The sequence below is a fragment of the Octodon degus genome, unplaced genomic scaffold (genome assembly GCF_000260255.1).
Source record: "Octodon degus isolate 3935 unplaced genomic scaffold, OctDeg1.0 scaffold00167, whole genome shotgun sequence".
NCBI classification, from domain to species: Eukaryota; Metazoa; Chordata; class Mammalia; order Rodentia; family Octodontidae; genus Octodon; species Octodon degus.
Genome location: NW_004524743.1, coordinates 1,387,516 through 1,399,678, shown reverse-complemented (window position 1 = coordinate 1,399,678; position 12,163 = coordinate 1,387,516). Strand labels below are relative to the sequence as shown.

Sequence of the window (12,163 nt, the reverse complement as noted above, 5' to 3'; positions counted from 1 at the left end):
TAAAACTTATGCTTACAGAAAGCTATATGTGAATTTTTATGCAGCTTTCTTATAATGGAACAAACTACAAAAAAGTCAAATGTGCCTCATTGGGTTAATAGTGAAATAAAATATACTATGTACGCGCAATGGAACACTTAACAGCCATAGAGGAGGGATGGGGACTGACATCAGTGTCTCAGTGCCTGCCTGGAGAGCATCAGCTTACAAGTTCAATCCCTGTTGCAAAATATGAGCTTAAAAAAATAAAGAGGAATAATAAACTTCTGATACCCATAACTGTTCTGTGTTATGGGTCGGTGCTGAAAGAAAGGACGAGAAGACCTGATGACCATAGCTTCAGAGGTCTCACTGAGATTCCTCTCTCTTGAAGTGAGCCCAGAGCCTCAGAAGCAGCTCACATTAATTGGGGGCTAAAGGAAGGCTGAGGAATGTTTAAGTGAACACAAACTTCTATCTCTATGGACTGCCACCATCTGCCTAACGCTAGGTGCTAGCTGATAACATCCCAGCAAGGGATCAAAGAACAGAGTGCCTGCAGGAGAAGCTGTTATCTGTAGCCTCAAATCCCAGCTTGCCAGGAATTTACAAGTGACAGACAGCAGCTCTCCTCAGGCTCTGTCTAATGTTCCCTGCTCCTTTGGGACATTAGGCTTTTGTCTCATATCTATATTTCTATACATAACTACCTAGAAAATCCCCCAGATAATTATGCTCAATGGAAAATAAGCCTTAATTTTACTTAATATTGATTTCTTCTTTTTTTTGTGGTACCAGGAATTGAACTCAGGACCTTGCATTTGCCAGGCAAGCACTTATTCTACTGAGCTGTCTCCCCAGCCCAATTTCATTTTTAAATTCATTTTTAAAGTCTGTAAAATATCAATTAGACAGATGCAGGGGCCAGGAGTTCAATCCCTTGCATGCTATGCTGGCCCCACCCATGGGTTGCACTGAGACTGAGGTTGAAACTGGGCGTGGTGGTGCGTGCCTGTAATCCCAACGCTGGGGAGGCTGAAAAACAGGAGGATTGCTACAAAGCTGATCTGTATAGTGAGACTTTGTAAATCCTGTACTAAATACATTAACAAATAAATACAACAAAATATCAAAATAATAAAGATGGAGAATAGGTTAGTAGTTCCAAAAGGTTGTGAATTGGGTTGTGGAGGGGCTGGATGTGGTTACAGAGACTATATAAAGCAGCCTTATAATAAAGGGACAGTTTTACATTTTAATTGTGATGATAGTTTCATGAAGTGACACATCTAAGCAACATGTGGATTAACATCTGGCTTCACAGCAGAAAGAACTGATGCCAGAGGTAGTGGGATGATACACTCTTAGTATTGAAAAAAACCATCCGTCAACCAAAAATCCTATTATCCAGCAAATGTATCCTTCAAACTGAAGGCAAAATGAACAATCGCCAAACACACGAGTGAGGGTATATATAGCTGCCTTTATTTAAAACAAAAGAAAATAACAAAAGTTCTTTAGGGTGAAAAGAATTTATGCCAGAGATTAAATCAAATCCACACAAAGGAATGAAGAGCCCCAGTAAAGGAATTACAGAAAGGCAATATAAGTCAAGGGTGGTGGCGCATGTCTGTACTCCCAGCACTCTGGGAGGCTGAGGCAGGAGGACTGTGTGTTTGAGTTCAGCCTGGCCATCTTTTCAATTTACTGAAACCGTAATTTAAAAATAAAAAATTTAAAAGGGATCTAGGGTTGCGGCTCAGTGTTAGAGTGCCCTCACGTTCAATCCCAGGACTGGGAGGAGAGAGACCATATGGACTGTGGGGAGCGGCTCAAGCTGGAGGTCAGTCACACGTGGGGGCCCCCCCGAGCAAGGCCAGCCTCTTGAGCACAGCGTCTGAAGAAAGCCACATGAATCGCTGCTCCAGCCTCAAGAACGAGGGGCGCCAGAGGCAGGCCACGTGGCCACGCTACTAGGTGGGGGGGGTCACGTGACCTGTAACCCCCCGCATGTGTAGGTCAGGAGCCCTGCATCCTTTGGGGCCCTCCTTCTCTTCCTTTCCCTCCTCCTCCTCCTTCTTCCTTACTTCTCCCATCAGGAAAAAGGGCTCCATCTGGACTCAGTTCTCTATATTCTGATTCTTCTCTCCTTTTCTCCATCCTCTCTCTGTCCTCATCCTGGGAACTTTGAGAGCTGCGAATATACTATATTACCATAAACACTAAAAGTGGTATTCTTAGACTTTTAACATAAAGACGGGTGGGGAGATGGCTCAGTAGAATAAGCGCTTGCCTAGCAAGCGCAAGGGTCTGAGTTCAATCACCGGTTTCAACAAAAACAAAAACAACAAAAAACCCCAAAACCACGTAAGGACGGATGGTTGGGGAGATAGCTCAGTGGCATACATGCCTGCCTGGGAAGCCCAAGGTCCCAAGTTTGATCCCAGCTACTGTAAAAAAAGTGATATATGTGACACTAATAGTACAATGGAGGAGAGAGAAAATAAAACTATAAAAGAACAAGTAAATGATACAAAATAGTCATTTGAACCCACAGGAAAATGTGAAGCGTACTACAAATGATTCTAAAAAACAAAACAAAACAAAAAAACCAAATGATTATTTTTTATCACAAGTAATTCTTTTTTTTTCTCTCTTTTGGCGGAACCGGGGATTGAACTCAGGTCCTTGTGCTTACCAGCCAAGCACTTATTCTACTGAGTCATCTCCCCAGCCCCCTACAAGTGATTCTTGACTACTCAGAAAATCTACTCAAAAATAGAGAAATTATTCAACAAAGGAGTTAATAAAGTATAGTAGAAAATACTTTTAATATAAAAGAAATAAATACAAGAAACAAATTACTAAAGGCAAATTCATTAGGAATGTATAATTATAAAGGTTAATTCACAAAACAGTTAATCACAGGGCCCTAAAACACAAGAAAACTGGCAGAATTGAAGAGAGAAATAGGGGCCCGGGAGATGGTTCAGTAGAATGGGTGCTTGCCTGGCAAGCACAAGGGCCTTAGTTCAATTCTCAGTTCTGCAAAAGAGAGAGAGAGAGAAAGAGAGAGAGAGAGAGAGAGAGAGAGAGAGAGAGAGAGAGAGAGAGAGAAATAAAGCTGTACTTATGCACACTTCATTATAACTCTGGATAATGAGTAGAACAAATACAGCAGAGACATGAGAAGTGCTGTAAACTAACACCTACACCACACTCCAGCCAACGACAGCAGAATATACATTCTTTGCAAATGCACGTGGGGAATTTTCAGGTCATAAAACAATTTTTGCTGGACTTAAAGAAAGTAAGAGCATAGCAAATATGTTTTCTGATGACACTGAAAATCAGCAGCAAAATAAAGCTTCAGAAATCCACCACAATCTGGAAATCAAGCAATAGACTTCTAAAGAATCTGTAGGTGAAAGAAGAAATCATAAGGGAAATTAAATATTTTTAGGTGAGTGAAAACAAAAACAAAATGACAAAACTTAGGGCTAAACCTGAACAGTGCTTAAAAGGAGTTAGTTTTGGCATTTGTCTAAATTAAAAAAGAAAACAGAATCACAATCAATAAGCTAAAGTTTAACTTTAATTAATGAATTTTGTTTTGGTACCAGGAATCGAACTCAGGACCTTGTCCTTGCCAGGCAGGTGCTTGTGCTGCTGAGCTATAGCCCTGGCCCTAAAATTAAACTTTGCAAAAAAGGAGAGCAAATTAAAACCAAAATAAGCAGAAGAAAGGAAATAATAAAGATTAGGGTGAAAATAAAAAGAAGTAAGCCAAAAAATAGAGCAAATCAGTAAAGTCGCAACTTGGCTCTTGCAAAGTTGAATAAAATTGAATTCATCAGACTGACCAAGAAAAATAAAGAAGATACACATTACTAAAACTAGGAATGAATAAAAGGAATATTGATGCTGACTTTACATAAATTAAACACTTATAAAGAATTCTATGAATGGCTTTGTGTGGGGCAATTAGGTAACTTTTTTTTGTGCAGTACCAGGGATTGAACTCAGGACCCTGCACTTGTCAGGCAAGCGCTTATTCTACTGAGCTATTTCCCTGGCCCCCCAAGGTAACTTGACCTAAATGAGAAAGGTCCTAGAAAATCACACACTGAAATAATGCAAGAAGAAATAAAAATCTGCAACAGATCTTAGCAAAAACAAAATTGAGCTATGAATTAAAAGCCTCACAAAGAAGATGTGAGTCCATAGAGCTTTTTTAAAATTATTTTTTATTTTTTATTTTTTATTTTTTAATTTATTTATTTGTGTGTGTGTGTGTGTGTGTGTGTGTGTGTGTGTGGCCAGCTCAGCCCACCAGGGGGCACAGCTGGCTGGCATGTGGTGCTGGGGGATTGAACCGCGGTCCCTGTGCTTTAGCTAAGCTTGTTCTAAGTAGGTGCTTTAGACCACTGAGCCATCTCACCAGCCTCCATAGAGCTTTACTTGAATTTTCTTCCACACATTCAGAGAATGAAAAATTCAATGCTGATGCATTGAAACCCTTCCAGATTGAAGGAAGAAAGAACATTTTTCAGCTCATTCTATGAAACCAGTTTTATCTGGTTATCAAAACCAGAGAAAAATCACACACACACACACACACACACACACACACACACACAGAAACACACAGAGACAGACAGACAGACACAGAGGCAGACAGGTAGACACACACACAGACACAGATAGACACACACAGACCGACACAGAGACAGACAGACAGACAGACACAGACACACACACGCATGGAGACAGACAGACTGACACAGACAGACACACAGACAGACACAAATGGATAGACACATAGATAGAGACAGACAGACACACACACACATATAGAGACAGACAGACACACACACACATATAGAGACAGACAGACACACACACACAGATAGACACACACAGAAACAGACAGACATACAGAGACAGACAGACAGGCACACACACACACACACACACACACACGCACACACACACACGCCAGATCAATACCAGATACCAGCCAGGAGTATAGATGTAAAAATTCTGAACTAAATAATAGCAAATTAATTTCACAGAATATGAAATAATTCTATACTACAGTGAACTGAGATTTATTGCAGAATCCATGTTTGGAACACCATCCAAAAGATTGATAAACAATATATATCCTATTAAAGTAAGTTAAAGAACAAAGCTTGCATAATATCTTCACAGACACAAAAACATTTTTTTTAAATTAAACTTTGTTTTAATAGGTTTCAAAATTCTGTGACAGATTTTTGGTCAAGTTGTTTCCATTAAAAAGTATTGATTTTAAAAACTAATAACTTAAAAACTGTCACACACACACAAAATGGTCCACAAAACATTCTCTTTTCCTTCTGAAGGTTTTATGATGCATTGTTATCATTAACCAGTCTTTCACTATTAAACTTACGTGGCCAATTGGGAGAAACAGTTCTGAGACTGTTCTTCCATCACTGAGCGAGACTGGGGTGGCAGGTGGCCGGGATAACGTTCATTTAGCCTCCTGAGCTTTCTGGGCAGACTTGGTGACCTTGCCAACTCCAGTAGCCTTCTTGTCCACAGCTTTTGTGACAACCACAGCAACTGTCTCATATCATGAACAGCAAAATGACCCAGAGGGGGGTAGTCAGAGAAGCTCTCGACACACATGGGCTTGCCTGGAACCATGTCAACAATGGCAGCATCACCAGATTTCAGAAAAAACATTTTTTAAAGAAGTCCAACATTCATAGAACAGTTTTAATACCCTCAAAAATCTAGTAATAGAAGAGAATGCTTTATTTTTTAAAATTAAGTTTATTGCTATAATTTGGATATACATTCATCACAGGAAATTTGTGTCTGTACTTTGTCTATCTTGATTACTTTGTTTTCCATTCTCCTTCCCTCCTTTAAATCCCCTCCTCCCTCCTATTTACAAAAACTCTGCTTCCATTTTGTCTTTCTTTTTTCTTTTCATTTCCTTCCTTTCCTTCTCCCTGAATTTCTTTAACTTAAAAGAAGGTATCCATGGAATGTCTACAGGTAACATCATATTTGTAAAAGATGACATGATTTCCGTGCTAGATGAGGACTAAGGCAAGAATGTTCACTTGCAACGGAGCTCTCTAGTGGAGCTTCTAGCCAGTGCAGCCAAGCAAGAAAAAGACATAGAAGGCCCCCACATTTTAAAGAAATGGGTGATGATATCTTGATTTGTAGATGAAATGATCCTAGATGTAGAAAATCCTAAAAACACATAGAATTAGCAGACAGATTCATTGAAGTTGCAGGATATTGATCAAAAAATAAAATATTGCCTGTAATCCTAACACTTGGGAGGCTGAGGCAGGAGGATTGCTGTAAGTTCAAGGCCAGCCTGGGCTATTTAGTCAGTTCAAGGGCAGCATGAACTATACAGCAAAACTCTGTCTTAAAAAAAAATTGTTAGCGCTGGCCTGACAGCTCAGCAGACTAACCCACCTGCTTAGGCAGAGCGCAGCAGCCAGGGTTTGATCCCTGGAGTGCCAGCCCCGCCCCCAGGGTGTGCTGAGATAGCGATTGAGACTGGGCGTGGGGACATGTGCCCATCCATAATCCCAGTGCTTGGGAGGCTGAAAACAGGAGGATCACTACGAGTCCGATCTCCATAGCGAGACTCTGTAGACTCTGTCCTAAATACAGAAAAAAAAATTGTTAAAAAGAAAAACCAGTTGCATTGCTATATACTAGTAGTAAATATTCCGAAAATGAAATTAAGGAATAATAACATCAAATAGGACAAAGTACTTAGAAGTAAATTTAACAAAATAAATGATTTTTTTGTACTTAGAAGTAAATTTAACAAAATAAATGATTTTTTAAAAAAAGTAAAAAAAAAAAAAACCACAACAAAATAAATATGACTTGTATGCACTGAAAACTATAAAACATTGCTCAAATTAAAGATGTCCTAAACAGGGGCCGGGGAGATGGCTCAGTGGAATAAGTCCTTCCCTGGCAAGCGCAAGGGCCTGAGTTCAATTCCCAGTTCTGCAAAATAAATAAATAAATAAATAAATAAATAAATAAATAAATAAATAAAATAAAGATGTCCTAAACAATTTGACAGAAAATTCAGGTTCTTTTGTTGAAAGTCTTAATATTATTAAAATAGCAGTACTCCCAGACTGGTAATTCAGTGCCATCCCTATCAAGATTTTGGCAGGTTTTTGCAGGAATTGACAATTTATTTTTAAAATTTATATGCAAATGCAAAAATGTTAGAAAAAGAAGCAGAAATTGGAAGTACTCAGATTGCCTATTTTCAAAACTCACTAGAAAGCTATAGTAATCTAGTTACTCGGTAATTATTAGCATTAGGATTGCCAAAGAGATCAATGAAACAGATCTGAGAGTTCAGAAACAATCTATTGCTTGCTTGCTTTCTCTCTTACTCTTTCTTTCTTTCTTTCTTTCTTTCTTTCTTTCTTTCTTTCTTTCTTTCTTTCTTTCTTTCTTTCTTTCTGTATTTTTGAGACAGGGTCTTGCTATGCAGTTCAGGCTGACCTTGAATTTACTGTGTAACCGAGGCTGGTCTTGAACTCACAGTGATCCTTCTGCTTCAGCCTCCTGAGTGCTGGTATAGGCATGCACCACCACACCCAGCTCACAAGATCCTTTATTTAGAGTAATTTGATTTTTTCCAGACTCTTGGGGATTAATCCCAGAGCTTCACCCAGGCTAGGCAAGTGCTTTAGCACTGAGCTACTTCCCTAGCATGTTAATTATATTTTATTTTATTTTTGAAGTTTTATGTATTGATTTATTTTGTCTGTTTGTTTGTTTGTTTGAAACAGGGTCTCCCTATGTAGTCCAAGCTAGCCTTTCAGTTTACTATGCAGCCCAAGTTGGCCTCAAACTCATGGCTGTCTTCCTCCTTCAGCCTCTGGAGTGTTGGCATTACAGGCATGCACCACCACATCTGGTTTATATTTTATTTTTTGAGACAAAGCCTTGCTAATTAGCTCAGGCTGGTCTTGAATGTGTGATCTTCCTGTTTCAGCCTCCCAAGTATGATAAGTATTGCCAGCCATGCCCTGATTCTATAGTAATTTGACTTTTTAATGTACTTAGTACAGGGTCTACAGGGTCTCACTACACAGATCAGACTTGTAGTGAGCCTTCCTGGTTTTCAGCCTCCCAAGTGCTGGGATTACAGGCAGGTGCCACCATGCCATCTCGCAATTTGAGTTTTGAAAAAGATACCCATGCAAATACGGAAATAACAATCTTTTTAACAAGTGTTGCTGGGAGTGATCCCAGCACATTTGGGAGGCTAAGGCAGGAGGATTGCTGTGAGTTAGAAACCAGCCTGGGATACAAAGTACATTGAAGGGCTGTCTGAACTTCAGAGTGAGACCTTGTCTCAAAAAAGACCAACCCCCCTCCAAAAAAAACCCAATAACAAATGTTGTTCAGACAATTGCATATCCACGTGCAAAACATAAAATAATACATGAATTTAGATCTTTCTGACTTATTACACATAAAGATCACTTCAAAATGAATCTGGGGGGTGGCGGCGGCGGCGTGGGGCTTCCCGGTGTCCGCGGCTCGCTGGGAGTCCGCTGCGGAATGGTGTGGTGGCTCGATTCTCCCAGTGCCTGGCTGAATTTCGGACGTGGTTAAGAACCAACTGGTTGAGCTTCAATGCAGACAAGACGGATGTGGTGCTGCCATCGGTTGAATCTTCAAGTCCCGGAGGTTCAGCAACATCAGATGACCATGAATTTGATCCATCAGCTGACATGCTGGTTCATGATTTTGATGATGAACGAACATTAGAAGAGGAAGAAATGATGGAAGGAGAAACAAACTTCAGTTCTGAAATAGAGGATCTTGCAAGGGAAGGCGACATGCCAATCCATGAACTTCTCAGCCTTTATGGTTATGATAGTACTGTCCGACTGCCTGAGGAAGATGAAGAGGAAGAAGAAGAAGAAGAGGAGGGTGAAGATGATGAAGACCCCGACCACGATGACCACAGTGGCTGCAGTGGGGAGAACAAAGAGGAGAACATAAAGGACTCATCAGGTCAGGAGGATGAAACTCAGTCTTCCAATGAGGACCCATCACAATCTGTTGCTTCTCAAGATGTGCAGGAAATGATCCGCCCACGTCGATGTAAATACTTTGATACAAATAGTGAAATAGAAGAAGAATCTGAAGAAGATGAAGATTATATTCCATCAGAAGACTGGAAAAAAGAGATTATGGTGGGCTCCATGTTTCAAGTGGAGATTCCAGTTGGTGTGTGTAGATACAGAGAAAATGAAAAAGTGTATGAAAACGATGACCAGCTCTTGTGGGACCCTGAGTACTTACCAGAAGACAAAGTGATTGTGTTTCTTAAGGATGCGTCCAGGAGGACAGGTGATGAGAAAGGTGTGGAAGCAATTCCCGAAGGGTCTCACATAAAAGACAACGAACAGGCTTTATATGAATTGGTTAAGTGCAATTTTGATACAGAAGAAGCACTGCGAATGTTACGATTCAATGTAAAGGCAGCTAGAGAGGAATTATCTGTTTGAACAGAGGAGGAGTGTAGAAATTTTGAACAAGGGCTGAAGGCCTATGGAAAGGATTTTCATTTGATTCAGGCTAATAAAGTCTGAACAAGGTCAGTTGGGGAATGTGTAGCATTCTATTATATGTGGAAAAAATCTGAACTCGACGATTTCTTTGCTCAGCAAACACGATTTGGAAAAAAGAAATACAACCTTCATCCTGGTGTAACGGACTACATGGACCGTCTTTTGGACGAGAGCGAGAGCGCAGCCTCCAGTCGCGCCCCATCCCCTCCCCCGACAGCCTCCAGCAGCAGCAATGGGCAGAGTGAGAAGGAGGATGGCGCGGTGGGCGCCCACAACGGGGTGTCATCTAACGGGCCAGGTGAGATGGTGACCAAGGAAGAAGGGAAAGGTGAAGGGCTGCATGTTAACGGGTCGACAGGGGGACATAAGAGACCGCTTCATGCGGAGACGGACACCAATGGCTACGAGGCAGACGACCTGACCACCGACCAAAAACTTGCCCACATGACTGCAAGAAACGAAAGTGATTTTGATGACAAAAGTGAGAGACCTGCCAAAAAGCGAAGGGTAAACAGCAGTGGGAGGGAGAGTCCAGGTTCTTCTGAATTCTTCCAAGAAGCAGTGTCACATGGAAAAGCTGAAGAACTTGAAAACACAGATGACTAAGTTGGAGATCTGTTTTACTTTCTTTGGAGTGATTCTGGTGTGACTAAAATTTTCAGGGTTGCTGGGTTACCTTAAACAAGTTGATTTCCTTGAAGCTGTTTAAATATGAATTGGTAATTTTTTAAGAAATAAGATTTCATAATTCTCCCTTTCTGGGTTCTTTTACTTCAAAACTGGCAAAGGTCCTTTTAAGGATATAAAAAAATTCAGTAAATTTGAATGAACTAAAGATAAATCCATACCTTTTCATGCTGATGTTTGTCATAAAATTTCACTACAAGGCAATTTTTTCTTGGTTGGATAAAGAGAAGTGAAAAAGAGTTCAAATTTGTTTAACCCCAGTTTTTCTGAGTTTCTTGAAATGTCTTTGTAATAGGCATTTTCACTCCATCTGAATTGTCATTATTAAGGAAACCCTTACAAATCCTGAAAGTTATGCTAGCATGATTTTTTATATATATAGAAGTTTAAAAATAAACCAAGTCAGGTTTGTATATGTAAAATTGTTGACATCAGTGATGTCTTCCACATTCTTATCTGGGCTTAAGAAATACATTCTGTATTTTTCCAGATTCTTTGTAGCCTTTGAAAGATTTTTACAAGTACATACGTCTTCACTGAGCTGTCCTTTCTTAATACAAAAGCTTGTATAATTTTCTTAACTTGTACAGCTGGTAAACTTTTATGAGGAATTGATATTCTGAGTCTGTCAGCTTTCATTTTATTTTGCTAAGGTTTTTCTAATGAATTTTTAAGTGTTTGTGTAGTTAACCAAGTCATGTTTCTTATCCACGTGGTAAAAGCATTCATAAAAGATTGTGAAACATTTTTTCAAATTTCTACCTAAGGACAAATAGTTTGAGAATTCTGAAATTAAGCATGATTCTTAGGTTGTACTTCGTTTTGCATTTATTGTAATTTTCAAAGCAAAACAAAGGTTTAATGTCAGCTTAAGTGCTTAGATGTGTCATGCTGACTAGAATCCTGTTCACTTATTTTTATATGCATCATAAAAGTTCCCATTCTCGCGTTAGACAACAGAGGCGAAGTCCAGTGATTCTCAGACAGGGCACATGTGGGGAGTTGCTCCTGACAGGCCACATAACGGATTCCAGGAAGCTTGAGGCTTGCAGGCTTTGCCGGTCATGGTCCAGCTGTTCAGGTTAATGATGTTTTTCCAAAATGAAAATAAGATAAACAGTACCTGCTTCTGGGTGTGATTACAGATAATTTTCAATCATCATGTAAATGTGGCAGTTTTAGTGCAGAATTCTTGTGAAAAAACATAATTTTATGTAGTTGCTAGGCCAGCCTGGGCTCCGTCCTTTGTGAAGGGTGAGGGCTTTCTCGCACCTGTGCACAGAGATGCTTCTGCTGGCGCCCGGCTCATGTGAGGTCCAGAGCCACTGCCTTTTTAAGCCGGTATCTGGTTGGAGCAGCTCAGCGTGGAAGCCAACAGCTGGGCGAACCAGTGTCTGGCCCCTCCTGCTGGCCCCGGCCTAGCCTCCTGGTGCATGCTCCAGCCTTGCCTAAGGATCCAAGGGATCGAGGCTCAGGTGAGGTGTAGGAGAGCAGGACTTTGTAGTGATTTGTTTTACTTACAACTATCCAGTTATGGCATCAGCTTTAGCAGATGACCCACAATCCACTTTCTAAATCAGATTTTATGAATGAATCCAAAGCATCCTAGCTCTTTGTCAAAGATGGGTCTACAGAAATGTTTTAAAGGAATAGTGATGCTGTACTTTTTCAGTTGTTGCACTATGAACGATAGCATTTTCACCTTTTTAAAGATGCATTTTATTTGCTGGTTTGTGAAGTTCTTGCAAACCATTGATACAGGAATGTTTTTAAGTAAATTCTCAGGCATGTTTGCAAATAATGGCACATGTATAAATGTTAGGAATTTTTACTTCTCTTATCTTTTTAAAGTACAC

At 40.1% G+C, this 12,163-nt stretch overlaps 1 pseudogene; it reads left to right on the top strand.

Moving 5' to 3' along the window:
* The first annotated feature begins 8,600 nt into the window (after nt 1-8,600).
* LOC101580969 lies at nt 8,601-10,891 on the top strand (annotated as a pseudogene).
* The last annotated feature ends 1,272 nt before the right edge of the window (nt 10,892-12,163 follow it).